The following is a 27,500-nucleotide window of genomic DNA, read 5'->3' as shown; positions in this document are numbered from 1 at the left end:
TTCCTGCTCTTCCCTCTCTGAACGCCACAACAATAAATTAATCATTTTGTAATCAAATGTAATTATTTTATGTAATCAAATTAAATAATAAAATAGATCATAGTGTATAAAGCCAGAGCACCTTCAGTGGCTTCCTGCTCTTCCCTCTCTGAACTCTCCACAACAACAAATGTAATCATTTTGTAATCAAATGTAATTATTTTATGTAATCAAATTAAATAATAAAATAGATCATAGTGTATATATAGCCACAGCACCTTCAGTGGCTTCCTGCTCTTCTCTCTCTGAACTCTCCACAACATCACCATGAACACTCACAGGGACGCTGACAGCTTTGCCTGGGCCCAGGACAAAGTTATCTTAAACGGCCCCCCCATCCAATACATACAATGTAATGAGGGCCCAATTCTGGGCTCCCCACCCCCCTGGGCCCGGGGTCACTGACCTCTTTGTCGCCTTCCCTGGTGACCACTCACTAATGGTGTTGGTGATGATTTGTTTTAGAAATGATGAACGTTGCAAAACAATGTCATGCTCAAATAAATGATGAGTCTCTTTACCTGAATATCTGTCTGGTTACCATTTTCATTTAGTTGATGTGGACATTCTTAATAGAACGGCACAAAGTCTTAGCTCCTCTACATCTGACTTAGATATTTTACCACCAGCCTTCTTCAAATCCATCTTACATCTAATATCACCAGATGTACTTCAGATCATCAACACCTCACTACAAACAGGCATATTCCCAGGCTGTCTGAAAGAAGCAGTTGTGAAACCCTTACTGAAAAAGAACAACCTGGATGCACTGGTAATAAACAACTATAGGCCCATATCCAATCTACCATTCATGGGTAAAATAATAGAGAAAATAGTGTTTAACCAATTAACTGCCTTTCTAATGTCTAATAGCTACGTGTACCTTGATAAGTTTCAATCAGGTTTCCGTGCCTACCACAGCACCGAAACAGTATGAATGATATAAGATTGAATTCTGATGCTGGCAAATCATCCGTATTGGTGCTACTAGATTTAAGCGCAGCTTTCGACACAGTTAATTATGCTATACTACTACATAGACTGGAACACTGGGTTGGCTTTACAGGCATAGTGATTAAGTGGTTAAAATCGTACTTACAACAAAGAAGTGTTTTTGTCGCCATTGGAAGACATACCTCATCACCGATGTCTCTGAATTGTGGGGTCCCCCAGGGCTCCATTCTGGGACCACTACTGTTCAATCTGTATATGTTGCCACTGGGACACATTATCGAGAATAACTCCATAAATTACCATAGCTATGCGGATGATTAGGGCAGTCATGGGTGAGCGGTTAGGGCGTCAGACTTGCATCCCAGAGGTTGCCGGTTCGACTCCCGACCCGCCACGTTGGTGGGGGGAGTAATCAACCAGTGCTCTCCCCCATCCTCCTCCATGACTGAGGTACCCTGAGCATGGTACCGTCCCACCGCACTGCTCCCCATGGGGCGCCACTGATGGCTGCCCCCTTGCACGGGTGAGGCATAAATGCAATTTCATTGTGTGCAGTGTGCAGTGTTCACTTGTGTGCTGTGTCACAATGACAATGGGAGTTGGAGTTTCCCAATGGGCTTTCACTTTCACTTTCATGATACCCAGCTCTACTTATCTATGTCCCCCAATGACTACACCCCCCTTGAATCACTCTATCATTGCATGGACCAAATTAACAAATGGATGCAATTTCCTCCAGCTGAACACAGATAAAACTGAAGTAATTATATTTGGGAAAAGAGAGGAGAGACAAAAGATTGCTGCTATTACTAAGTCTGCATTTTATCACATAAAAAACGTCTCTAAATGTAGGTGCCTGATGTCTAAACATGATCTGGAGAAGCTAATACATGCCTTCATTTCTAGTAAGGTTGATTACTGTAACAGTCTTTTTACTGGCCTCCCCAATAAGACCATTAAACAGTTTCAACTTGTACAAAATGCAGCAGCAAGGGTTCTTACAAAAACAAGGAAGTTCGACCACATTACTCCAATTTTAAGATTGCTGCATTGGCTCCCAGTAAGCTACAGAATTGATTTTAAGGCAATGCTACTTGTGTTTAAATCATTAAATGGAATGGGACCCACATATCTACTGGATATGTTTCAGCTGTATGCACCAACCAGGTCACTAAGGTCAACGGAGAAGAATTTGCTGGTGATTCCAAAAGTCAAAACAAGGTGTGGAGAGGCAGCCTTTAGCTTCTATGCTTCAAAACTTTGGAACCAGCTTCCAGATGACGTAAAAAATGCACCCACTATTGATAGCTTTAAATCTAGACTCAAGACAAAGCTGTTCTCAGATGCTTTCCCCTAGCCTAAATTTATTATTATTATTTTTATTTTAATGTTTATTTAATTTGTTTTTATTTTATTTTATTACTATTTTTACCTTGTGTTTTATCTTAATGTTTTACATGTTTTTTGACTCTGATTTATTTCCTTCTTTCTTCCCTGTTTCCTTTCATTTACATTTGTTAACTTTGTGAAGCACATTGAGTTGCACCTGTGTATGAAATGCGCTATATAAATAAACTTGCCTTGCCTTGCCTTACCATTACACACCAATACACCAATAAGAGCAAAATAGGAGGGAAAATCCTATATCTTGGTCCAAGCACTTCAGTTGGTTTAAGGAAAAGCTGCAGGCGAAATTATGTACTTGTAAATATTAAGGTCCTGCAACTGCGAAAATGGTCCTAGAACCCTGTAAATTTTCATGGGCCATCCTGTCACATAGGGGAACCAACCTGAAAATGTTTCAGGGCTTGGGGCTTTTCTTCTGTCAAATATCATCTTCAACATACCCAAAAAGCCCCAAAAATGCTTGTCCGCCTGACAAATTGTCTTCAAATTTGATCATTTTCAACTCTGTTATGATATGCATTAGTCCCTTAAATGTAAATGAAAAACTACCCAAGTTCATGAGCTTCAGTGTAAGACCAAGAGGACTTTTCTAGCTAGAGTGCAACAGCTGCTATGTCCAAAGTTATTCACAATAGCCTATCCGAAAATAGTAGCCTACTGGCAGGCAGTCACTTTCAGGCATTACCAATTTGTATGGGACTTTGAACATATTACATAAATCATATTTTTGAAGTGTTTGACCTTGACTTGAAAATTGCATGAATGAAACTATTAAGTGAATAGCATCAAGAGTAACTAATGTTACCACCTATTGGTGAACTGTGAAATATGATTTGAGGGTGATGTAATCCCAAAAGCTCTAATTTATGTCTTGGCAGAGGAGGACAGAGATGAATATGACATGACTGATGAAATCCATACAACTGTGGATGAAGATGAGGAAGAGACGGATGATGATCAAGAAGATTATAAATTATGATTAAAAGTTCTTATCTACATTCTAAACTACTGTTGTACAATACAAATCAGTCATTATAATACATTTCAAATTTGATTCATTCCTTTTGTGTAATAGTGCAATGTGTTGCATCCTGTTCACAGTTCACCAATAGGTGGTAACATTAGTTACTCTTGATACTATTCACTTAATAGTTTTTTTTTCCATTTTTGCAGTTGCAGTACCTTAATATTTACAAGTATTTAATTTCGCCCTGCAGCTTCTCCTTAAAGTGGAATTCACCTCTGGGCAATGTGTGCTGTTATTACATGTAGTTCATCCTCATTTTGCATTTTACATGAGAAAAATAAAGTAATTTGCATTATTTAGTTTAATTTAGTACAATTATGTGCTGAATCGCGATTGACAAAGCTATTTTAACGTTCTCAGTTAACCAGAATGCACTGCGGGAAACTAAGTAATCGTTGCCAGGTTAACGCGTCACCGAATTCGAAGGAATCTTGCGTTCTGGCTGCTCAGTGCTCGCTGCCAGCAGTCGTGGCTGGTTTTAGGACAAATGTAGGCTGATATCCGAGACAGATTGACGTTGTTAATGTAGACTGTTGAAAATGCATGATTGTTGTGTTTTTCCTCACTGGGTCTCATTGCGCAAACTATAGCTACTAACAGCGAATAAAAAGCGAATGGAAAAACAAACTGTTGAGAAGTGCAGCTTGTGTCGCGACTGTCGCTGTCCTCAGATTAGTGCTGAAACGGAAAATGAGAAGGCTAGCCTAACCTTACATTTAGCTTATTTTTGAAAAAATAAATAAATGTAATACTCATTGAAGAAGGAAGTAGCCTGTCTATCTCTGCTCATGTTCTATCTATCTGTTTAATCCCATCAAATCCAAAGGCGAGGCGGACTTGTCTCCGTTCAACCAACTTTATCAAAGAGCGCACGCTTTCTCGCCCTCTCTCTCTCGTGCTGGTGTTTGACCAAAAGCCGTTTCATCCAGACCTCTGCTGTTGGACCCTAACAAATAGGCCTACAAGCCAGAGGGAATTGATCATGTATAGGCCCAAATAAAACAAATGTGCAGTAAAAATGGTCTTCATCCCATTCATTGACTCTAATGCAAGTGCAACATGAAGGAAAATCGCCCCTCGGTAAGTTGCACCGTGCGCACGCATTTCTGGGCATTCAGCTGTTCAGGTTATGCTTTCTGTTTTTAGAAGATGAGAAATGACTTGCGTGAAACATAGCTTACAAATCCACATAGGCCTAAATAGCGCATCGGGACACCCCACCGTCTCCATCTCGCCAGTTTGAGGGAGGTGTTGGGTTAGACCTGCATTTTGAAGATGTAGGCTCGTCGCTTACTTTGGTCAAGTGTTTAATTTGATTTGTCTGTTCGCGTCTCAATGGTCCCTCGAGAGGAAGTCTGTGTTTATAATTTATGCAAAATAGGCGGCCCTGACTGCCTGGGGAGTGAGCTGAAATCTACAATGACTTGACAGTAGATTTCAGTAGCCTGCCTGAGTGTGCCTTGTTCTTGCTCGTGTTGTTTAAATGCAATCAAGTCCAAGTGCAGTAATGATAGCCAGCGCATGCATTTATGGCTACCTTGTTTGCAATCCGCGTAAGAGGAGCATGAACTGGTGCGCTCCGATAGCCTATCATAGCCTACTGTAGGTGATTTGTAATGACAATGAGCGCATATTAACAATGCGGACAAAACTTTTTTTTTAAGCAGTTGGATTGAATGCACCAAGGCTTTTACCACTGTGCAGTAACCTATAGGCCTACTTGAAGCAGACTTATTATACGGACAATGTAAATATCTCCATCCTCGAAATGTGTTATCTGCCTGCCTGCTGTTCTGTCCCATGCCGCCTGTCATGCCGAGGTGATTTGATGACGCGTCCAATCAAATCACCCAGCAACGTTCTAATGGCATTGTAGTCGTTATTTTTTCTTCCGGTGATTTGATGACGCTTGAAATCACCATTACTAAAACAATAAATAGCTTTTATATTTAATATAAAGATATTATATCCAGTGGCTACATAATCCCCTGTTATAATGTGGTCTAATACAGAGATAGGGCACAATATTGTTTGAAAGGTGAATTCCGCTTTAAAAGATGCTTTTTTTGGGCCCTGAGACCAAACGGGGCCGAGTTGGGAGTGCACCCTATCATCTCGTTATGGCCCAGGGTATAGACTAACAGGAAATCATAGTGAAAAAAAGTAAGCAAAAAACATCCTGAGGGGTATACGTGGCTCCCGGCCTATAAGGACACTCGTATTCGTGGCCACATTTCATTTCTATTACCTGGTCCAGAAGAACACACCCCTTCTGGAATGATGACTGCGGTGCGGTGATGTGCAGTTAGCCTATTGTTTAATGCATTAAAGGCCAACTTCCGATAAAACTCAGTTTTACTCACTCCTTTCGAAGATCGGACGGTCACCCCAAGTTAAACTCACTTGCAAGGCTCTCATAGCGGTGCGTCAACTCTCCTGGCTGTGTTTCCCGGTGTTTCCCAATTTACATAAATAATGCAGAGAAACGAGCGAATCACGAAAGCCTTTCTGTGTTTCGTCACGTCGAAAGAAGGCGTTGCCCACAAAGGTTTATATCGACCCATTTATCTAAAAACATGTCCAGTAATTTTTTTCTGCTTGTTTTCAAAACAAGCAACGTCTGGTGGCCCGAAACATAGCTTAGCTTAGCTATCAGCTGGTTGCTACTCTCAGGTACACACGCAGCACAAAGCCTCATGCATAAAGCCAGCTCACTCTGGTTGCTCCGTGCCTGTAGCTCACCTAGGGGTCGCTGTCGAAAGAGCACAGCCCTGAATGGAGCCTGCACGCCTCCGCTGGCGCCTCTATAGTGCAGTACCACCCGGGGAAGTGGCGACTCTGTTTCCCATTACATTCTCTCCAAGAACTGGAGGACTGAGCCAATCAGAGACGCGTTTCTTCGAGAGCAGGAGGAGTGAGCCAATCAGAGACGCATTTCCACGAGAAACACGGAACACTCTCTCGTTTCTCCACAAGCCACCTTGCCAGCTTGCAAAAACGTCTTGAAACAAAGCAACTAGAACGTCTTTTAAAACAGGTCCAGAGCGTAACACATTCAATAACAATGGGGAACGCGGCAATATTAATTAAATGACGTTGAGAGGCCATCTTTAAGTGTGAATTGTTGCTGTAATTGGAAGGCTATTACAACACAACTTTTTGTGTTGTGTTTGGATTGTATTATTTTCAAGGTCAAGGTAAACTTTATTATCCCTCAGGGGGAAACTCAAGTGGTCAACACGTCACATCTCCTCAGGACATACTACAACACATAGACAGTAGACGCTGGACATACCACATTAAAATAAATACACAATCTGCTGATCTGCGGTCAGTTGCAGGGACACTTGGTGCACAACATACAGAACTAACAACAGTGAAGACTAAGGTGATAAACCTGACCCAGGAACATCAGGCCACCACAGCTGAAGTCGAGGAACAGAAGATGGGTAGTGCAGCACACGAGCTGGAGCTGGCTGCTCTGAAGACCAGACTAGCAGCTAGTGAAACTGGGATAGACAACCTGAAGGTGGGAAATGCAGCACAAAAGCAGGAGCTGTCTGCTCTGAAGACAAAACTGGTAGCCATTGAGACTGAAGTGGAAAATCTGGAGAAAGAGATCAAAGCAGCACCCAAGGTGGCATTCTCAGCCTTCCTGACTAACTCAGGATTCATACAAGCTGGGAATACTGCCCTGAACCTGGTCTTCAGTAAAGTAGTCACCAATGTTGGACAGGCCTACAGCGGCTCAACAGGCTTCTTCACAGCTGCCGTCAGGGGGGTGTGTACTACTTCAGGTTCAGTGCAAGGAACAACCTTAACTCACCCTGGTTTCATTTCTTAATGAACAAGAATGGACAGCAGGTCTTCCACCACAGTGAGCACGGCACGGATGGGCGTGCCACCTACCTGAATAGTGGCGTGGATCTGCAGCTGGAGGTGGGAGATGAAGTCAACCTTTCCATCCCGGCCAACGAACGAGTCTATGATGATCTCAATAATCACACCAGCTTCACTGGCTTTTTGCTCTTCCCTCTCTGAATGCAACCAAGGGGTCAGGTGTCAACAATGATCGATTCGGCGATCCGAATCGATGCGGGGCATGGATGATCCAGAATCGATCCGGCAATTTTTTTAAGTTTCAATTACTTCCATGGATATTTCGGGAGCAAATGAATGTTAAATTAAATAAAAGCACTTCAAAACATTGCAAGACTGATACAGACTGATACAGAAAACAGCCAATAAATTGTTGCTCAGTATCTGACTACTTGTATTGGCTTATCATGGCTGATTAAACATTTGCTTTGCGTTCAGTAGAAATGTAATGCATTGCAATGCATTGCAGAATTGAACCGAATCGGATCGGATCTAATAGAATCGAATGGAATCGAATCGGATCTACTACCTCCCGAATCGTGATCTAATCGGATCGTGAGGGCAGTGCCGATCCACACCACTAATAGTTGGGTAGATGACGTGACGTGTAAATTTTGCTGTCACAGGCTCTTAAAATTAAGTAAATTAATGCTTTCAAAATTGTCAATGTTTTAAATGATTAAACTAATATTGTTGTTGTGAAAAAGTAATGTGTAATAAATCCAGAGCTTAAATAAGTACTTAATTTTGAGTCAAATGTCACATTTGTCCTATGGTGTGACTGTCACAAGCCTGGTTCTCCATATTAAAACATTTTTAAATAAATAATCAAAGCTCAGTCATTTGTCTAAACAACCCTGGCATGTTTTTCAAGGTGTCTATTTTAGCAAGTGGCAATGCTTAATTTTCCCCCTGTTTTTCTGAGACCGTATGGACTTAAGAAACTTTGTCACAGAAAACAATGTCCTGTGGTGTGACATCATATTTTGGTTAATTCTGTGGATAATTATCTATTGTTGAAGCTCCAGCGGTATATAAATTGTGACTTTAGACCCTTAAGAATTTAGGTTTTTAGGTAGGATTTTAGGTTTTTCTCTCAGAGTTCTTCAATCAATCAAATTATGTTTTACTACCACAAGATGTATTAGTTTTGTAGTCCTTTGGTGTGACAGCCATGAAATACATTTTGACAATAGTGTATATTTTTAGATTTTTTTCTTATGTAAATGTATGCAAATGCATCTTACTGAATGTGAAATTGAATTTCAGTTGGCAATGACATGGCTTTAAATTAACGCAAAAGCTCAAAAGTCCTATGATGTTATGGTAAAAGTCCTATGGTGTGACACTTTGGAGTATCACACCAAAGGACAAACAGGTCACACCAAAGGACTAGATATCTGAGAAATAGCTTTTAAAACAACTGGTTGTACATATTTTGTATATTTTGTTGTTTGACTAGATTAACCCTTGTGTTGTGTTCATAAGCTGCATACACCCGTGGTGTTCGGGTCATTTTTGACCTGTGATGACAAAACTCAGCTATAAAATACCTACAAACACTAGTTCTCATCAAATATTGTTTTTCATCTCATGGCTAACCAAGTTTGTATTCATATCCATGGAAATACTACTTTATTTATTCATCTTTTTGACTTTACAGGTCTTTCATCTTACATTATGCAAATCGTTTTTGATTACCAAAACTATCAAAACCTGCATAAATTCACTATTAATACGTCCTAAAGTGATACAATTAGTGATTATGTTGTCCATGTATTACAGCAGATATGAGAGTACAACAACCCCCAAATTTCTTTTATTAGTTTTTCTCTAATATTGAAAAATATAATCAATAGTGACATTTGTGGTGTTCGGGTCCCAACCCAAAGAGCAGGACAAAGACCAAATGTCAACTAAATTGGTTTTTCAGTGCATAAAATCAATGTTTAAATATGTTGACTTGGTGTTTTTCAATATTTATATGATTTCAGTGTGTTAAATATACAAAATAACAATTCTGTCAGAGTCACAGCTATTCCGCCAATCTAATATGAAGATATTGGAAATGAACACCTTAATGAGCATGAAAAAAGTCACACTATTCATCTGGATCCCCTATGCCATGAACATGGACCATTATGTTATTGCCACATCAACTTTATGGAAAGTATAAGACCAGTTCTACATGTTTGGGTGCCATTACGAATTTTTGATACGTTTTTTGGAAAAAATAATGTGCAAAAACGTATTTTGCAAACAATTGTGCAAAAAATCTCGTTATATAATACAGAAATGGATTCCCTGACCATGAAAACATATGAGTAGACACCAGAAATACATCTGTAGTCCTTTCAGAACAGGAGATATGACATATTGTAGAGTATGGGACTGTCCGGCGGCCATATTGGATTTATAATATGAAAAAGCTTTTTTTTAAGGCAAGAAATATATTTTCATCACCATGAATCACCAAACTGAAGAAAAAGGGCAACCAACAGCTTTTCAGAAATGCATACAACAACCAAAAATCTATGCCCGGGTCAATTTTGACCCGAACACCACAGATGTAACTTTTTTTGTTTTGGACCTTTAAAATTTACTAAAATGATAAAACATATTTTTTGTGTTGAAATGATTGTGACTGAGGATTAGATGAACCCTCATTCCAAGAAAATAAAGGAAAGTGTGTTTTTTTCACACTAAAACTTGAAAATGGGTCAAAAATGACCCAAACACAACAGAAGGGTTAAATATTGTGTATTCCAAACAAATTTGCTTTAGATATGTCAAGCATGTGTGGTGGTAAACAAGTGAGTTTTACAAAAAAAAAGTGTATCCTCTCAATAGCCAAGCATGGTAGTGGGACTGACATGATTTGGGGATGCATGAATGCTGTCAACATTGGCAATCTGAAATACACCTAAAAGAAACATGCATATCAACATGCACTGTGACTACTGAAGCAGATCATGATATTCTCCATAGGATTGCATTCAAATCTCACACCAATCTATTTAAGCCAGATGCAGACTCAAAATGTAAAAGTTCAATGCAAAGAAAGGTTGAAACGCACACTGATGACCTCCCTTTTCATCCCTTTTCATTTCATTTCATTTCGAGACGATTCGAGCCAACACAGACCCTTCTCTACCGGATTTTCATCTGGGGTGTACTCACTTTTGTGAGTACATGTTCAAACATTAATGGCTGTATTTTGTTATTTTGTTTTTTTTTTCCGAGTGAACAAGAAATTTAAGCGGTTAAATAAGTTGTTAAATCATTATCATTGTGTCAAAGTGACATTTCTGTAATGCTTTCCTATGAAAAGATATACTCAAAGATCTGCAAAAAACTGTGAGGGGTGTATTCACTTTCGTGATATACTGTAGGTTTCTTGTATACAAACATTCCTATCTGTGCACACAGCTGAGAATCCCTCAGCATCCTCAGATTGTTTGGAAACTCCTGTCAATATATGTGCTCACCTGATTGTCTGCATAGCATCTCCACCCTCCTCATAGCACAAATGTTTGTAAACTGGAAACCCATCTATACTGTAGCTGTAGTTGGTGGTGGATGGGGTTGATCTGTGCATGTCTGTGGGTGGGATATGTAGCTGTGGGTGGGTGGAGTACTGGGTAGCTATTGGTGTATATGGAAGGCCTATAGGTAGCAATTGGTGTATACAGTTATGGCGTTAGCTGGAATGGCATACACAAATAAACCAGTTTGTAATACCAGTTGTCCTTACTCATGCTTTACATACTGCAAAGTGTGAGTTCCTCGCCACAGTATTGTTTTATTTACACAGAGTTGTAGGCCAACTTAGCCTGATGAAGCATCAACCCCTCATGCTGCTAACACTTCAGACAGAGACACTGGCACTCATTATGCCATAAACAGGGTCTGGCTTTATACTGCACCCAGGCAGACACCTGATGAGCACAGCAATGCCCCCGTATGGGTGTGTGTGTGGGGGGGGGTAGATAGAGTGACAGAGATGGATCAAGAGAAGTGAGTGAGTGAGTAGGGAAGAAGTAAGGGAAAGGAGAGAGAGAGACAGAGAGAGGGAGAGAGACTTTGCTAGCAACAGAGTGTGACAGTAGGGGGCAGCAGAGTTTGTCCTTGCTGTTTGATGCAAGAGCACAAATCACAAAGATCACTTTTCCTCTCAATAAAGCAAAAGTTTCCTAAAAATACAATTCAAGACAATGACTTCCACGGCACCTGTTTACTCTGTAACTGAAGTGAGAAACTTTTTGAAAATTTTCTCTCTGGTAGGTTTAAAAAAAAATAACTGGAGACGCAACATAAAAAGCCATTTTTAAGTGGCATGATGATATTAAATCATGAATTTGCAATACATTATACAAACATTAAACATTATAAACATTATACAAACTAAAAGTCTGACCAATTCAGACAGGAGAGAATGCAGCACTGAACTTACAGTCACCTCTGCATATGAGTGCTATAGGATCTCAAGAGAGAGGATTTGGGAAGATGGATTACATTCTGAAGGCAATGGTAAAGTGAACTGCATGCCCAAGTATAAAGCCATCTCTTGGTCAAGCATATAGAATAGAATAGAATGGAACAGAATATAATAATAATAGAATAGAATAGAATAAAACAGGGGTGCATTTCTGGAAAGCGTAGTTGTTAGCAGTTAGCAACTTCTGTATTTTGGGTTGGGACTGGGAGGCACAATTGTAGTTGGTTCTAATGGACTGACAAAAAGTCAAGTTCCTGTTTTGCAGAGCACAGTTGGCAGGTGCGTGTGTGTGTGTGCGTGCGTGTGTGTTAGAGAGACGAGGCCAAGTGGCACGAGTGTGTTTCACCTTCCTGACCCACGCCTTCATTTCTGTTTGTGTTTTTTTTCTTTTCTTTTCTCCCCTCAGCATCCTCCTCCCCTCACACTCTACTGGCCCCCTGAACCTCTGCTTGGTGATACTTTCGCCCTGCATTATGTAACCACACAGTGGTGGGCCTATTCAATTTTGAAAATGTCAGCTTCACTTCAGTATAGGCCTATCTATTGCCAGTAACACTATCAACTGAGTTTTTCCATTTCCTTCAGCTCAACTGTGAGTTTCATACTGTCTGTCAATTACAAACACACACAATACTCAGAGTTGCCCCCCCCCCCCCCCATTTTCCTAGGTGAGCCCCTCTACTGTGTTGTGCTCAGAATAATATCTGTGTATTTACAAAGGAGAGTAAATGTCAAGATTCTTCAAATAAACAAGTAATTTTATGAGCAAAAATACATTGCATGGGGACATGGCACAATTACTGCGCATTCTATTTCAAAGCAAAAAAACTGGAAAAGTAATTCTATTTTTATATTTCACAGAAAGCGAAGTAATAAAATACCATCGTTGTCGACATCTATGGAAACTCAAAAATGCTCTGTACAAACTAACACATTCTTTAAAATTCTGAGCACAACTGGTATGCCGCAAAAAACGCTATACACCTACAATGTATTTGACTTTGAAGTGTAGCACACAGGCTAAACGGATTTGCCATAGCAAAGTATGCGTATAATAAAGTGTTGCTCATTGTGAAAAGGTAGGCTATATTAATAGTGTTGCAAACAAACCACTCTGTCGAATTTACACCAAAGACAGTCACATGGACATGACAAGTTGTGGAGTGGCTTTGTTTACACTATGTTTCCCACGGAAGCTCCCGAGGTACAAAAAAGCAAAAAGTCTGGGATTAGGTCCGGTCTGCTTTCACACCTTCAAAAGGTCCGCACCAGGGTTCGTTTGACCCGGACCGAGTCCGACCTTTCAGCTCGGTCTCGGTCCGCTTGTTTGGTCCGGACCAAGATTCGCTGGTTTGTATTCAGACCATCCCAAAAGGTCCGAACCAACGAAAATCTGGTCCGTTTGGTCCGGACCAAACGTGGTAGGTGTGAATACGCCCTTAATTTCTCACTGCGTTGCAGTGTGATTGCGAAGGAGAGTTGCGCTATTTATATCAGGTCCTTATTGCGCACCGGGAGACCTGAAACTGGCAAGTAGCGCACGCGCATACTCACACATTCACACATGGGCACGCAGGCCCGTGAACACAGTGGATCCTAAATTTTCTAATATTACAGCGAGCTCGCAAACATTAGACTCCTTCAATGATGCTCCTTATTTCATTGTCGCGCTCGCGCTGCTAGCCTACGTGGAAGCGCGCCCGCGTAAGCAGGACTTTTCCCATCACCATTTGGGAAGGAGGACTGTGTGTTTGAAGGGGGTCGGGGTTATGTGTGGGACGTGGGTTTTTGTACTATATTTGTCAGGGATTTGAGTCTATATTGTGTGGGTTAACTGCCGTGGCAAATTGTATGTATGTGTTTGTTATTTTGATTTCTGTTAAAAAAAATTATAATAAAAAAAAATATGATGGGCTGTGCAGTATGTTAGACTATGATTTTGTTTAGTTAAAGACTCGAATGTACTTCTTGGTTCAAGAGTAGAGAACAATTAGTGTGTAACTGGTTAGCGCAGTGCGCGAGGTTTAAAAAAACCCAGGTGAGTGACGAGGTTGGCTGATAACCGGGGGAGCTGACTTCAATCCATGCTGGGTAATTTGGAACTTTGGTTTATGTTTAGGTCGTGTTATCTCTGTTTCTCCATGTGCACATTTCTTGTAGCCCACAAATAAAAAGCGCTTATATTTTTGATCACCTTTCCTGGAAAAAAAAATAGAGTGCAAGGATGCATTCTCTGCAGATTTTCTGTAATGCTTCCTATCATCGTTGAATTAAGTTATAAATATCTCAATTTTAAAAGTGAGCCGCTGTTCAATTAGACTAAGTTTGTGGGACATTTATAGTCTAATTGCAGATATTGTGTAATGTTATTCCAATTAATGATATTATAGTCATTGTCGTTAACACGGCTGAAACGGTTGAAGTAAGAGAGAACAAACTTCAAAGCTGCTTTCCATGACGACGGGTGACAAGCTCTGCTAAATCCAACTGAGGTTGATCATTAATCCTGTGCCACACACGGATCTACATTAGCACACCTGCCATTAAATGTGACTTTTGTTTTTTGGAATAGAAGCATGCTCGTTTCGGCGCCAGTTTGGGTGGCTTGGAACGGACAGCCAGCTGATTGATGCGCATTCGGAATGGAATTCTCACGCTCCTTTTCAGCTCCAAGGCCGCCGACCTTGCGTTCGTGTCAAAATTCTACGTCATAATAGTAACCAGGTGACGTCATGAATTCCATAAGTAGTAGTGAATTGGACGTTTTATTTCAGACAAACGTCGCGCAAGAAGACAGAAATACGACACTGATCAGTTGATAAGTCAGCCATTTTTCAATGTTAATCTACAGTAGGCCTGCCCTATTTGAATTTCCAAAGCAGCATTGATTTCCAGCTGTTGTGTAAGTCTATTTAAATACACATCCTAATATAATAACAAAAAGTGTCAACAAAGAATGTAGTGTGATGTACTGTAGGCCTAATAGGCCTAGCCTATTATGTAATGTAATGTAATGTAATTTTTAATTTAAATCAGGTTATCTAAATGTGTATGCTGAGATTTCTACTTTGTTGAATCTGTTATAATTTAATATCAGTGAAAATAATGTGTGAGCAAAGTAATCCAAATTAATGCCCGTATGCTCGTGGGATATTACATTTAAAAAAAAAAATAGAGCATGACCCTTATAATAATAATAGACGATCAATAAATAGGCCTATATCAAATAATGATCACATAATAATACAATTAATAATATCATCTGTGAAGCTGAATGATAAACTCTCTGAAGCTGAATGATAAATTAAAAACATATTTCTGCTTGTGTCTGGCAATAATCTCAGCTGTACTAGAATGTGCAGGACAGGATAGGAGAACATGAAAGACCACAAGGTGCCAGTGCCACCTCAAGCCCCTCCTCCGAGGAGCCGTGTCCGTCACCAGGAGGATGATGACGAGTCCGGAAGGCGACTTCCGGTTATCCGGCCCTGTTTGAGCCTCAGGCCACAGCAGCAGCTGCCCAATGCTACGCTAGCCCCCACGCACCCCCCTCAGCCCCCGGCCCGCATGGCAGCCAGAGCCACCTCCGCAAGACCTCCAAGGCACTTTCCAGCCCTGCTCAACGGCCTTCCAGCAGTTTCCACTACCACCTCTGGACCTAGGGTTGCCATGGCGATAGCTGACGTTGCTGCTAGCGAGAGGCCCAGCAGGGTGGATGCAGTTTCGCACCAACCTCGCCCGCCGGCCCCCATGGCAGTCAGAGCCACCTCCGCAAGACCTCCAAGGCACCTTCCAGCACCGGTCAAGGGCCTTCCAGCAGTTTCCACTACCACCTCTGGAGCTAGGGTTGCCATGGTGACAGCCGACATTACTGCTAGTGAGAGGCCCAGCAGGGCAGACGCGGTTTCACACCAACCTCGCCCACCGGGCCACAAGGCAGCCAGAGCTACCTCAGCAAGACCTCTAAGGCACCTTCCAGCATCGGTCAACAGCCTTCCAGCAGCTTCCACCACCGCCATCACCTCTGGACCCAAGCTTGGCATGGTGACAGCCGACGTTGCTGCTAGCAAGAGGCCCAGCAGGGCAGGAGCAGCTCTGCACCAGCCTCGCCCCCCATCTACTGGTGTGAGGAGGGTCAAGGTGGTGAGCATGCAAGACGACGGCCCGTCAAAAACCGTGCAGATGGCGCCGGTTCCACCCAAGAATTCTCTCGCGGAATTCAGACCCATCATGGAGAACACCAGTGAGCAAGTGTGCGTCGTAGGCAAGCTGCCCCGCGCCCTCAAGAAAACTCGACGGAGGACAACCAAGCCCGGCACTGTCAGCAAGGCTCAGCCCCTGGCCCCAGGCCCCAGGCTCCTGCCCAAGAGGCCCCAGATGAAGAAGCCATCAGTCCACATTGCTGCTGCGGGCAACCTAGCCACCAAAGCCAGGAAGCTCGCCCATGGACTGGGCCCGGTCAGGCCCCTGGCCCGATGCAACACAGAGGGGCCTCTGCCACGCCTTAGAGGACCCCGGCTGATGGGCAAGGCAGCCAAGGCAGCCAAGGCAGCCAAGCAGCAGCTGGCACAGTGCACACCCAACCGTGAGTACGAACGCCTCCTCGTGATCCTGGCGGTCCTGAGAGATCCTGAGTTGGGGAAGTCCGACAAGATGTCCAACTGGGGTGGCATCATCTACGAGGATCCCATCTCCATGAAGAGCCTGATAGAGATGGCTCGCAGTGAGGAGAGCGTCCTCCGCCGCCTCCTGAGGAGCGAGAAGAGGCCCCGTATCACCCTGGAGCTGCCCCCTGCCCCAGCCTTCTGCCCCCGACCCGGCCCCCACCCCCTCAGCCCTCTCAGGATCATCCTCCTGTGAGTGGCCGCCAGGCTGTGCCCTAAGCCCGGGGACATGGACTAAGACAGGTGAGGGACTGAGAGAGAGGATATATATATATATATATATATATATATATATATATATATATATATATATATATATAGAGAGAGAGAGAGAGAGAGAGAGAGAGAGAGAGAGAGAGAGAGAGAGAGAGAGTTTGGAAAGTAATACAATACAAAGATTCTCTAAGGTAACCAATTCTTGGTGGGTAGCAGACTAACAATCTCTTAGTGTCAATAATCAAACATTCTCTTTGCACAATGTGGTATGTAATAAGTACTGTACATGTAAAGACATACCGGTAGTATGTTTTAGTTTGCTAAATGTGCCTAAGGAACTGCTTAACCGAAATGTTAGTGCTAAAATCATACGGCTGATTCATTATGCTGTTATATATAAGCTTATATATTTTCCTCCTCTGGACAGACCCGTGTCCATCTGTCTATTTCCTGTCCCCAAAACTTACAACTGAATGGGCGGGCACACTGGCACATGGGCACACACATTAGGCACCAAGTTGATCATCGGGTGCCAAGAGTAGTCGGAGGATGGGAACTAACCTTAGTTAAAGGTAAATGACTAAAAGGTAAATTTCTTGTCATCAAAAAGACCACCAACATTTTCAGTTCAAATTAAATGAAAGTCCAATCATTTTTTTTTTTTTTACAATTGTAGTTGCCAGCCCCAAACAAGGCCCTTTTTTATTCACGACCTCTCCAGCACTATCTTGGTTGACCCTGTCTTCTTAACTTGCCCTCTCTTCTGCCACTCTACCTCTGCATTCACTTCCATTCTCTCTCCAGTCTCCTCTTTGCCCACCTCCCAGTTCTGTTGCCTCTTCTGTATCCATGTTTGCCGTTTATTCCCTGACATTCTAAATAAACACCAGACATTCTAAGGGACTGTTTATACTGTACATACCCGGGTATTTTGATAAACGTAGACCTTTCCCTTCGTTTGTGCCTTTCATTCACAAACAAATGGAGGTTTTTCCTCTACAAACTAAGCTTGGAAAAAAAACCAATGTGTATAAACAGAGATAAACGGAGACTTGAATGGCGTTCTCCTTACCGCGCACAGGCTTAACATATGACAGCTCTCAGCAGCATATTTTTGCATATTTGCCTATGATGTGAACAAAAATATTTTGGTAAGGGTAGAGAAGGAAAATGTTAATTCATCACAATACCCGCCGGGTATGTATAAACAGGCCCTATATAAAATGCAAAGATTATTATTATTATTAATAATAATAATAACAATAATAATAATAACTAGACTGCCTGTGCAGTCGCCTTCGACTGCTTAAGGTATATCCCCGAAACGCGACGCTTCCAGTCCCCAATCATTCCTACCACTCCCGTCCACCTTTTCATGAACGTTTATGATAAATACAAAATATAAAATAAATATATTTAATATCTATACATAGATCAATGACGTGCATAGGCTTAAAATCAAATGACTATTGTGAAAATGAAAAGGAAAAAATGGGGCAAATGGTAACACTGTTTTAATGGTTCACTATTACAGTGGATATACCACATTAGGTGCAGTGTAATAACCAGTGTAACAATATTTAATACCACGTCATACCAGTGTGACACCATGTACCAATTTTGTACTTATATCATGTAAGCTTAGGCTATTTGTGTGTTAGTGGTATTACATGGTATTGCATATTTGTACACTGGTATTACACTAATATTACATGGTATTATACATTGGTACATTGGTTATTACACTGTACCTGGTATTGCCTATTTTTACACTGGTATTACACTAGTATTACATGGTATTAAATATTGTTACACTGGTTATTACACTGTAGGCCTACCTGATATGGTAGATTCACTGAAATGGTGAACCATTAAATTAAGGAGTTACCGGGCAAATCAATACACCCAGTCAGAAGTTATGGAACAAATAAAAATTCCACCATTTTGAAAGTGTTAACCTCCAAACTGTAATCAGTTCATGAACCCACCCTAGAGCATTCACACACACCAAATCTGGGACAAATCCATCCACCCGGTCAGAAGTAATGGGCCAAACAAAAATTCGGCCATCTTGAAATTGTTGACCTCCAAACTCGAATCAGTTCATGAACCTACCATAGAACATTCACACACCAAATCTGGGACAAATCCATCCACCCGGTCAGAAGTTATGGACCAAACAAAAATTCGGCCATCTTGAAGTCGGCCATCTTGAAAGTGTTAACCTCCAAACTCTAATCAGTTCATGAACCCACCCTAGAGCATTCACACACCAAATCTGGGACAAATCCATCCACCCGGTCAGAAGTAATGGGCCAAACAAAAATTTGGCCATCTTGAATTCGGCCATCTTGAAATTGTTGACCTCCAAACTCGAATCAGTTCATGAGCCTACCCTAGAACATTCACACACCAAATCTGGGACAAATCCATCCACCCGGTCAGAAGTTATGGACCAAACAAAAATTCGGCCATCTTGAATTCGGCCATCTTGAAAGTGTTAACCTCCAAACTCTAGTCAGTTCATGAACCCACCCTAGAGCATTCACACACCAAATCTGGGACAAATCCATCAACCCGGTCAGAAGTAATGGGCCAAACAAAAATTCGGCCATCTTGAATTCGGCCATCTTGAAATTGTTGACCTCCAAACTCAAATCAGTTCATGAACCTACCCTAGAACATTCACACACCAAATCTGGGAAAATTCATCCACCCGGTCAGAAGTTATGGACCAAACAAAAATTTGGCCATCTTGAATTCGGCCATCTTGAAAGTGTTAACCTCCAAACTCTAATCAGTTCATGAACGCACCCTAGAGCATTCACACACCAAATCTGGGACAAATCCATCCACCCGGTCAGAAGTAATGGGCCAAACAAAAATTCGGCCATCTTGAATTCGGCCATCTTGAAATTGTTGACCTCCAAACTCGAATCAGTTCATGAACCTGCCCTAGAGCATTCACACACCAAATCTGGGACAAATCCAAACATCCGTTCAAAAGTTATCGCGTTAACACGAAAGACCTTACGCGGCGGCGGCAGCGCTCCGCGTTTCGGGGATATAATAATAATTGTATTTGTATAGCACTGTATCATACAAAGCATGAAAAAACACATCAACGTTAGAGATGGATTTAAAAGGAGATGTAGAGAAGAGACACAGAAACAAGAGAGAATAGCAAGAAGACAAAAGAAGAAGACATAGATAGAGATTGTAGAGTCATAAGGTCCATAGGCTGGGCCCAGGATTCTTAGAGGCATACGGTCCACAGTGGCTGGGTCCAGCATAAGTGATAAATAGTCACCCTGAATTAACATATCCTAAACGTGACATGGCGGCTCCTAAGTGACTATACCCTTTTCTTTGTATACAACACTGAAATCGACCGTGTTGGCTGGTGGTACGTCATTTCTCCTTTCTTTTAGGCTAGCGCTCCAACCTGTCAATAATCAGACTGTTTCTCATTGACAAATGAAATTACTGTTATGCTTACTATATGCCAAAGTCTGGATCTCCACAGATAAGAAATTTTAGGCTATAATAAGTAAATCATGCATAGTTGATAGCAATCATGTTTCTGTGTCTATTTGAGGAAAATGCATTCATTGCATCAGAGAAAGTGGCATATAAAAAGCATATAAAAATACACAGAAAGAAAACCTGAGAATGCAGTGCACCTTAAGCAGGCTAATCATTAAATGAAAAGATGCAGGCCTTTAGGAAATTGTCAGATTATTGAGAGGAAGGAATGAACAAGAATCATCAGAGAAAACTTCAGTCCCCTGGGGTTATAGCCAATAGCTAGCATTATTAACCACTTCGTTCTCTTTTAACATCTCTGTCTGTATGGTGTGGGCTGGAAATATTGAGTAAACGAGTAAAACTAGTAGTCTAACTAAAAAGATTTATATCATCACCTACTGTGTATAACACGTCTTTCCCTGCTTCCCTGCAGAGTGATGTTGCTAAACAACCCGGGCTTCATCGAGTGCCTGTGTAAGCTGGTGACGTGGAAGGTGTCTGAGGCTCCGGGGCTGCAGGAGCTGGATGACTGGTACAGCTGGGTGGACAACGTAGTGGTGCTGGACGCATTCACGCTCATGGCACCGACAAGACAGACGTCTCCAGTACAGGTCCACCTAACAGGACGTTCGACGGACAGTCAGAGTGTGCACGATGGAAGTCCTTGTGGAACTCAGGAGCGCTCCTCAGGGCCGTAACCCTCCAAATCAACCAAGTTCTGCAGGCGGGAACTGAGGAGTCATCGTACCGTGAAGACTGCACCACCATCAACGTTTGGGGCAGGGGGGCTTGGGGGCAGGGGCATGAGGCAAAGACAGGACAGGGCGCAGGAGGGAAACATTGAAAATTCTATGAATTCTAAGGGAACGGGGTAACTGGAGCTGGTAGGAAACAGGGTTGATTCTACCAACCACCTCGAAGGGGCCAACATAGCAGGGAGCCACCTTGTAGAACTCGACACTCGAAGGGGAAGATCCTTAGAGGACAGCCAAACCCTTTGGCCAGGGCGGAGATGTTGGGCTGGCCCCAAGCGACGGTTGGAATTGCGTGTGTTCTTCCACATCCTCCGACAGCGCCTCATGTGGTGGTGAACCGAGGGTACCCTAGCTTCAGACTGGTTGATGCTGAGTTGTCCCAGACTCCCCAGGGTGGCCTCCAGGTCTTGGTTCAGCCTCTCTGTCTTCACATTGGACTGTGGAAGGAAGCCCGGTGTGAGGCTGGCTGTGGCACCCAGGACTCCACAGAACGCCTGCCACACCAGAGATGTGAACTGTGGCCCATGGTCTGACACAATGTCCTGCAGGAGCCCGAAGACTCAGAAAACATGGGTAAATGTTACTGTTGCAGTCTCAAAAGCAGAGGGGAGTTTAGGTAATGGTATAAAGTGACAGGCCTTAGAGAACCTGTCAACCATTGCAAAAATAATTGTGTTACCTTCAGACTTCATGAAGTCTCTGACAAAGTCTGCTGACACAGGACCAGGACTGTCCCGGGATGGGCAGAGGGCGAAGCAGGCCTTCAGGATGCTGACAGGGATTTTTGCTCTGGGTGCACACTGGACAGGCAATCATGAAGGCTTTCATCTCTTTCTTCATGTCTGACCACGAGAGAAGTCTTGAAGGTCCTCTGGGACCCTGGGTGTGCAGTGAGGCTGAATGAGTGGCCCCACTAACATTGGCCCGTACCTGGCTGGGTACAAACAGGAGACCGGGAGGCCCTGTCCCAGGATATTTTTTTTTGACGTTGGACCTGTTTGACGGTTGTTGCGATACCCTAATGGACTGGGGAAACTATGGGAGAGGCTGGGACCACAGTGCTAACCTCTCCCTCCTGGTCAAGGGTGGAGAACTGAGATCTGAGGAGATTGAGACGAAGTGAGAAGAATGTAAAAGGATACAGTTTGCCGTTGGATCGCTGGGAGAGGACAGCACCGATTGCATGATATTGGATGCATCCACCTTCACAATAAAAGGCTGGGGCAGGTCAGGGAGGACCAGCACAGGAACAGAGGAAAAGCGATACTTGAGATCCTGGAACGCTTTATCAGCCTTGGGTGTCCAGAGGAATGGTGCACCAGTATTCTTGGTGAGGGCAGAGATCGGCGCAGCCACTTAGCTGAAGTTGTGGATAAATCTGTGTTAGACGTTTTCGAAACCAAGGAACTGTTGAACCCATTTTACTGATGTTAATGTGACCAGTCCCGAAAAGCTCTTGTTTTGCATCTGGACCTGTCCGTGTCTTAGGACAAAACCCAGGAAGGAGACCTCATTTTGAGCTTTCACGTACAGGTGATTCTTTAGCAGCCTCTGTAGGACGCTCCACATATGGTGATGATGCTCTTGCAAGGACTTAGGGGAAAAAACATATAGACAAAAGCAAAACAATTGATCTTGTCCCTGAGGACATCATTTATGAGTGCCTGGAAGACAGCTGGAGTGTTTTTTAGTCTGAAAGGTATGACCTGGTATTCATAGTGCCCAGCTGTAATGTTAAAGGCAGTCTTCCAGTCATCAAGCTGCCTAATGCGAACTAGGTGGTCGGCGTTTCGCAAATCCAACTTGGAGAAGACAGAGGCACCTTGGAGCAGGTCAAAAGCGCTGGTCATGAGTGGTAGTGGGTAGTGATTGCGGATTGTGATCGTGTTAATGCCTCAGTAATCAATGCAAGGTCACATCCCACCATCCCTCTTGCCAACAAAAAAGATGCCAGCCCAGCAGGTGACGTAGATGGCCTGATGAATCCTGACGCCAAGGCATCTTTGATGTACTCTTCCATGGCCTTGTGCTCTGGGAAAGGGAGAAGAGTCGATCACGAGGAGGAGACGTGCCTGGAAGTAGGTCGATGGCACAATCATAATGCCCATGAGGAGGAAGAGAAACAGCTCTTTTTTGCTGAAGACCTCTTTCAAATCCCAGTACTCGGAGGGAAATTGGGATAACTCGGTGGGATCCAGAGACTAGGGAGGAAACACTGGAGGATTTTCAAAGAGGCAACTGGCGTGGCAGGTAGGACCCCCATTCCAGGACTCGAACAGTTACCCAGGGGATGCCAAGGACCACAGGCAACATGGGAGAGCGGATGAGATGCAATAAGACATCTTCTCAGTGAGCTTTAAAGTGGAGGCGAATAGAAGAGGTTGCATGGATGACTTTGCCATTTACCGGAGGCTGGCCATCCAGAGCAGGCACAGAGATGGGCAGCTTGAGGGGATCAAGAGGAACCTTGAGATTGAGGGCAGAGTTAGAATTCATGAAATTCCCTTCAGCTCCGGAGTCAGCAAGGGCTTGACGGATGGATTGGGAGAAAGACTCCTTGGCCAGGGAACTCTGGAGACAAGGTGGCTCCACCAGCCCTCTGTGCCACTGTCTGCCCCAGTCCATCACTGCACGAGATCATGTACAAAGTGGAGGTGCTCTACGTGCTATGTGTACTGCTCATGGGATGACAGAGGAACATGGTGAGATTCTTAATGATTTTTGTTGTTGCTTGAGTGTGCATTATTTTTCCACAGGGGGAAAATGTCTTCACCACCCTGCCTCTGATTTTTGTTTTTAAGAGTATTTGTTGCGGATGTCTTTGGTAGAATAGATCAAGTTGAAGACTTGCAGACAGCTGTGATATAAACATTGTATGTGGTGCCTTTGCCTACAGTTCCAGACGTTTTTCACACAGATCAACATCTCGCTGGTGGATTTCAATGTGCTGGTGTGCTGTATAGTGCTTTCTCTCAACTGCTTCGAAAGTCAGACAGGTGATGTCAAAGGTAATGCCTCATCCGTTTAATCCTGCAGACTGTAAACCGATCAATCCATTAAACACGAGTAGTTTGTGATATGTGCATTTGGACTGTAGTAGATAATAATGTGTGTGTGTGTGTGTGTGTGTGTGTGTGTGTGTGTGTGTGTGTGTGTGTGTGTGTGTGTTGCAGTGGTGGAGGTGTTGTTGGAGTGTCCACTCCTACATGGCCCGAAGGATGTCAACATCATCACTGTCCAGACGCTCACACAGGCAAGGCTTCCATCACACTCACACAAATACTTCAAATTATTTTTTTCTTTGATTTAAAAAAAAAAATAGACCATTGTCTTCAAGATGTTGAGTGAGGAAAAAGTCATCGTGCCCTAGGTTGACAGCGGAGAAACTTTATTGTCAGTTAGTGAAGCATGAGGCCACAAGCACAAGGCGGGAACAGGAGATGAGTTTAGTTTTTCTGCTCACACAGTTCATCTCCCCCTGACTGGCAGACACTTCTTGCATAGCACTGCAGTGAGTTTAACACTGAAGGTCTCCCTCCCCTCCCCTCCCCTACCTCCCTGCTCACTCCCCCCCTCTTCTTTCCACCCCCTTCCCTCCTCCTTTATCTGTCTTCCACCCCATGCGTCCGTGCCCCCTACAGGAGCTGCCTGAACACCAGCCGGGTGATCCTGATGCTGGCCTGGCGGCGTGCCAAACTGCCCTTCTACCTGAGCGCACTGAGGGAGAAGGAGCACGCTGAGAAGTACCCGGCCGCCTGCTCAACAACTTCCACCACCTGCTGCACTTCTGGCAGAAACCGCTACCTCAACAAGGACAAGGACAGCACCTGAATGGAGAATGTGAGTAGGAAGGGACACACACGCACACACACACACGCACGTACCACACACACACACACACTCCAGCACGCACATGGTAAACTAAGAACATGGTGAAGTGATAAACCAGGCCTAGTTAACCATCAAGGAGTGGTAAACCTGCTAATAGATATACCTGCAGGCATCATTTAGTTATGAAAATATCTATTAGATGATTTACCTCTACCACAAGGTTAACTAAACCTGATTTACTACTAAACCAGCTTCTTTGATTACCCCCCAGGACAGCACTTGAGTCACACACAGCACCATACCTTGCCTTAGCCCTTTATAGGGCACACAAATCTCTGCTCCCGAGTGGAAAAAAAGTTTGACAGGCTCCAAGCCACTGCTGATTGGTCAAATATCATGATGTTACTATCTGTGTGAAAGCCTGATTTCCCCTGATTAATTTGATATGAAATCGTGCGGTAGCCACATGTACAGAATCTGTGCAGTATTGTTTCCATGGATTTTGGGCTTTACAAGCACCCGTCATCGTAAACTATACATTTTTTTGCTTTAATTTCACATATATGGTCTTCCGAGTTGGTCATTGAAAAATGACTTGCTTTTCACTTGGTCACTCCTGTGGACACCCTGCTAATACTCTTGTCCGTCTGTCTGTCTCTCTGTCTGTCTGTCTGTCTGTCTGTCTGTCTGTCTGTCTGTCCTCCAGAGCTCCTGCATCCCCTTCAACTTCTGGAAGGAGACGGTGTCGGTTCTCCTGGAGCAGGTGTAGACCTCACCACGAGCCTTACGTGGATGTGGAACAGGAGCTGGTGGAGGACTAAGGCCACTGGAGGCCAACTCTCTCCAGCTCGCTCACACAGACACCAGGCGGGTAGAGGGTGGGGTGTGGAGCAGTCCAGGGGGTGTGGGTGTGGGGTAGGATGGGATGGGGTGACTGAGTAGCCTACTTCACCAGATGAAGAGAATGATGGTGGGAAGTGGTGGAGGAGCACGGACTCTGACTGTTGAGCATCAGTATCTGCATCATCGGCATCATCATCACTATTGGTATCATCAACCTACAGCCCATTGTCTATCCGAATGGGTCTCTCCATTCTTCCTGGACTGACTGCCTGCCTACCTGAACAGCAGCCCCATACTCAGTCCCAGTCTTGACCCCTAACCCCCCCTCCAAATCCGAATATCTCTATAAATAAAGCATACAGATAAAGGGCGATTTTGATGTTCCCCTCGTATATTGGTTCATGGATGCATCAAAGTACGTGTGTGTGTGTGCGTGCGTGCGTGTGTGTCTGAATCTGATCAGTCCATCATAATCAATGATTAGGTGTGTACGATGCATGCAACAAGAGCTGTCCAAACCTCTCCAGGTTGGGGTTTAATGCTCTCTCCAGCCAAGTGTATGAGAGTGAGCGAGAGAGAGAGAGAGAGAGAGAGAGACGCCGTGTGTGAGAGAGATGACTGTGATGAGTGTGTGATGTGTGACAATCAGTGATGGAGTAAAAAAAAAAACACCTGGATAGAATCTATCTAATTAGAATTATAATCTAATTGCCATGGTGACAGTTGTGATGTCATAGTTGGTTGGTCGGTACGTATGTCATCAGACTACAGTGACCTCTCAGAGGTCCATGTCTCACCCCCACATGGCCGAACTGAACCCCTGCCCCGCTTCCCTGGTCATACTCCTCCTTACCTTGAAGCCACACTCCACTATTTCTGGAAATGTGCTCATTTCTCACATCCCCTCCTGTTCAATATTAACCGTTTCCCTGTTTTTCCAGCCGTTCTCTGACTTTGGGGTTCAGCGTTAACCTGGTAGCTTGGAACTAAGACTGATACCAGACCAGGCCCTCTGCACACACCTGTTCCATCAAAGTGCAGCGCAGAATTGCAATTCCACTGTTTTCAATACCACCCTGCACACCGGCGCAGAGGTCCGTACATCCGCGGACATCTGCGTCGGGGTGTGGGGTCGTATTGAGGACAGTGGGATGCAACGTTGGTAAAGCAGTGCACCACTGCTCTGCGGAGGGCCTGAGAACAGAAGGGTCAAACTCAATTGAACTCAAAGGGAGGGGGGAGGGAAATTTGTCCTATTCCCAGAAAATGGTGCAATGCTGTTTTAAATTTTACACTCACCTGGGTCCTTCATTCTGATTAGATAAGTCAGAATTGAGTTCTGAAGACTTATTATTATTAGTCAATAGCTTCAGCTGTTTTAGTATGTTTGGGTGCATTAATGGTTATTGCACTTCATGTTCATAAAGATAGATATATATATATCACACACACACACACACACACACACACACACACACACACACACACACACACACACACACACACGATAGGTCTGTCAAATCTTTGCTGCGTCAGTAATTCCTATTAGCACCACTAGATGGCCATAGAGCCATTATGTTGCTGCTGTCGAAATCAAGAGTGTGTGTGTGCGTGTGTGTGACTGTGTGCGTGCGTGTGTGTGTGTGTGTGTGTGTGTGTGTTTGTGTGCTTGTGTGTCTGTGTCTGTGTCTGTGTCTGTGTCTGTGTCTGTGTCTGTGCATGCATGTGCATAAGTATGTGTGCGTGCATGGGGGGGGTCTGGTCGCTGCTGCAGTCTACCCATACAGGTCCAACTAGAACAACAAAGCTACCCTTTGGCCAAATCAACCCAGGGAATCTGTTCAGACATTACATTATTA

General features: G+C 43.6%; 1 pseudogene; it reads left to right on the top strand.

The window, feature by feature from the left end:
* Positions 1–21,889: 21,889 nt before the first annotated feature.
* On the top strand, positions 21,890–24,798 carry LOC134460492 (short transient receptor potential channel 4-associated protein-like; annotated as a pseudogene).
* Positions 24,799–27,500: the final 2,702 nt, after the last annotated feature.

Source organism: Engraulis encrasicolus, chromosome 13 (assembly GCF_034702125.1).
Source record: "Engraulis encrasicolus isolate BLACKSEA-1 chromosome 13, IST_EnEncr_1.0, whole genome shotgun sequence".
Classification (NCBI taxonomy): Eukaryota; Metazoa; Chordata; class Actinopteri; order Clupeiformes; family Engraulidae; genus Engraulis; species Engraulis encrasicolus.
The sequence above is the reverse complement of the archived record's forward strand: the minus strand, read 5'-3'. Positions and strand labels throughout refer to the sequence as shown.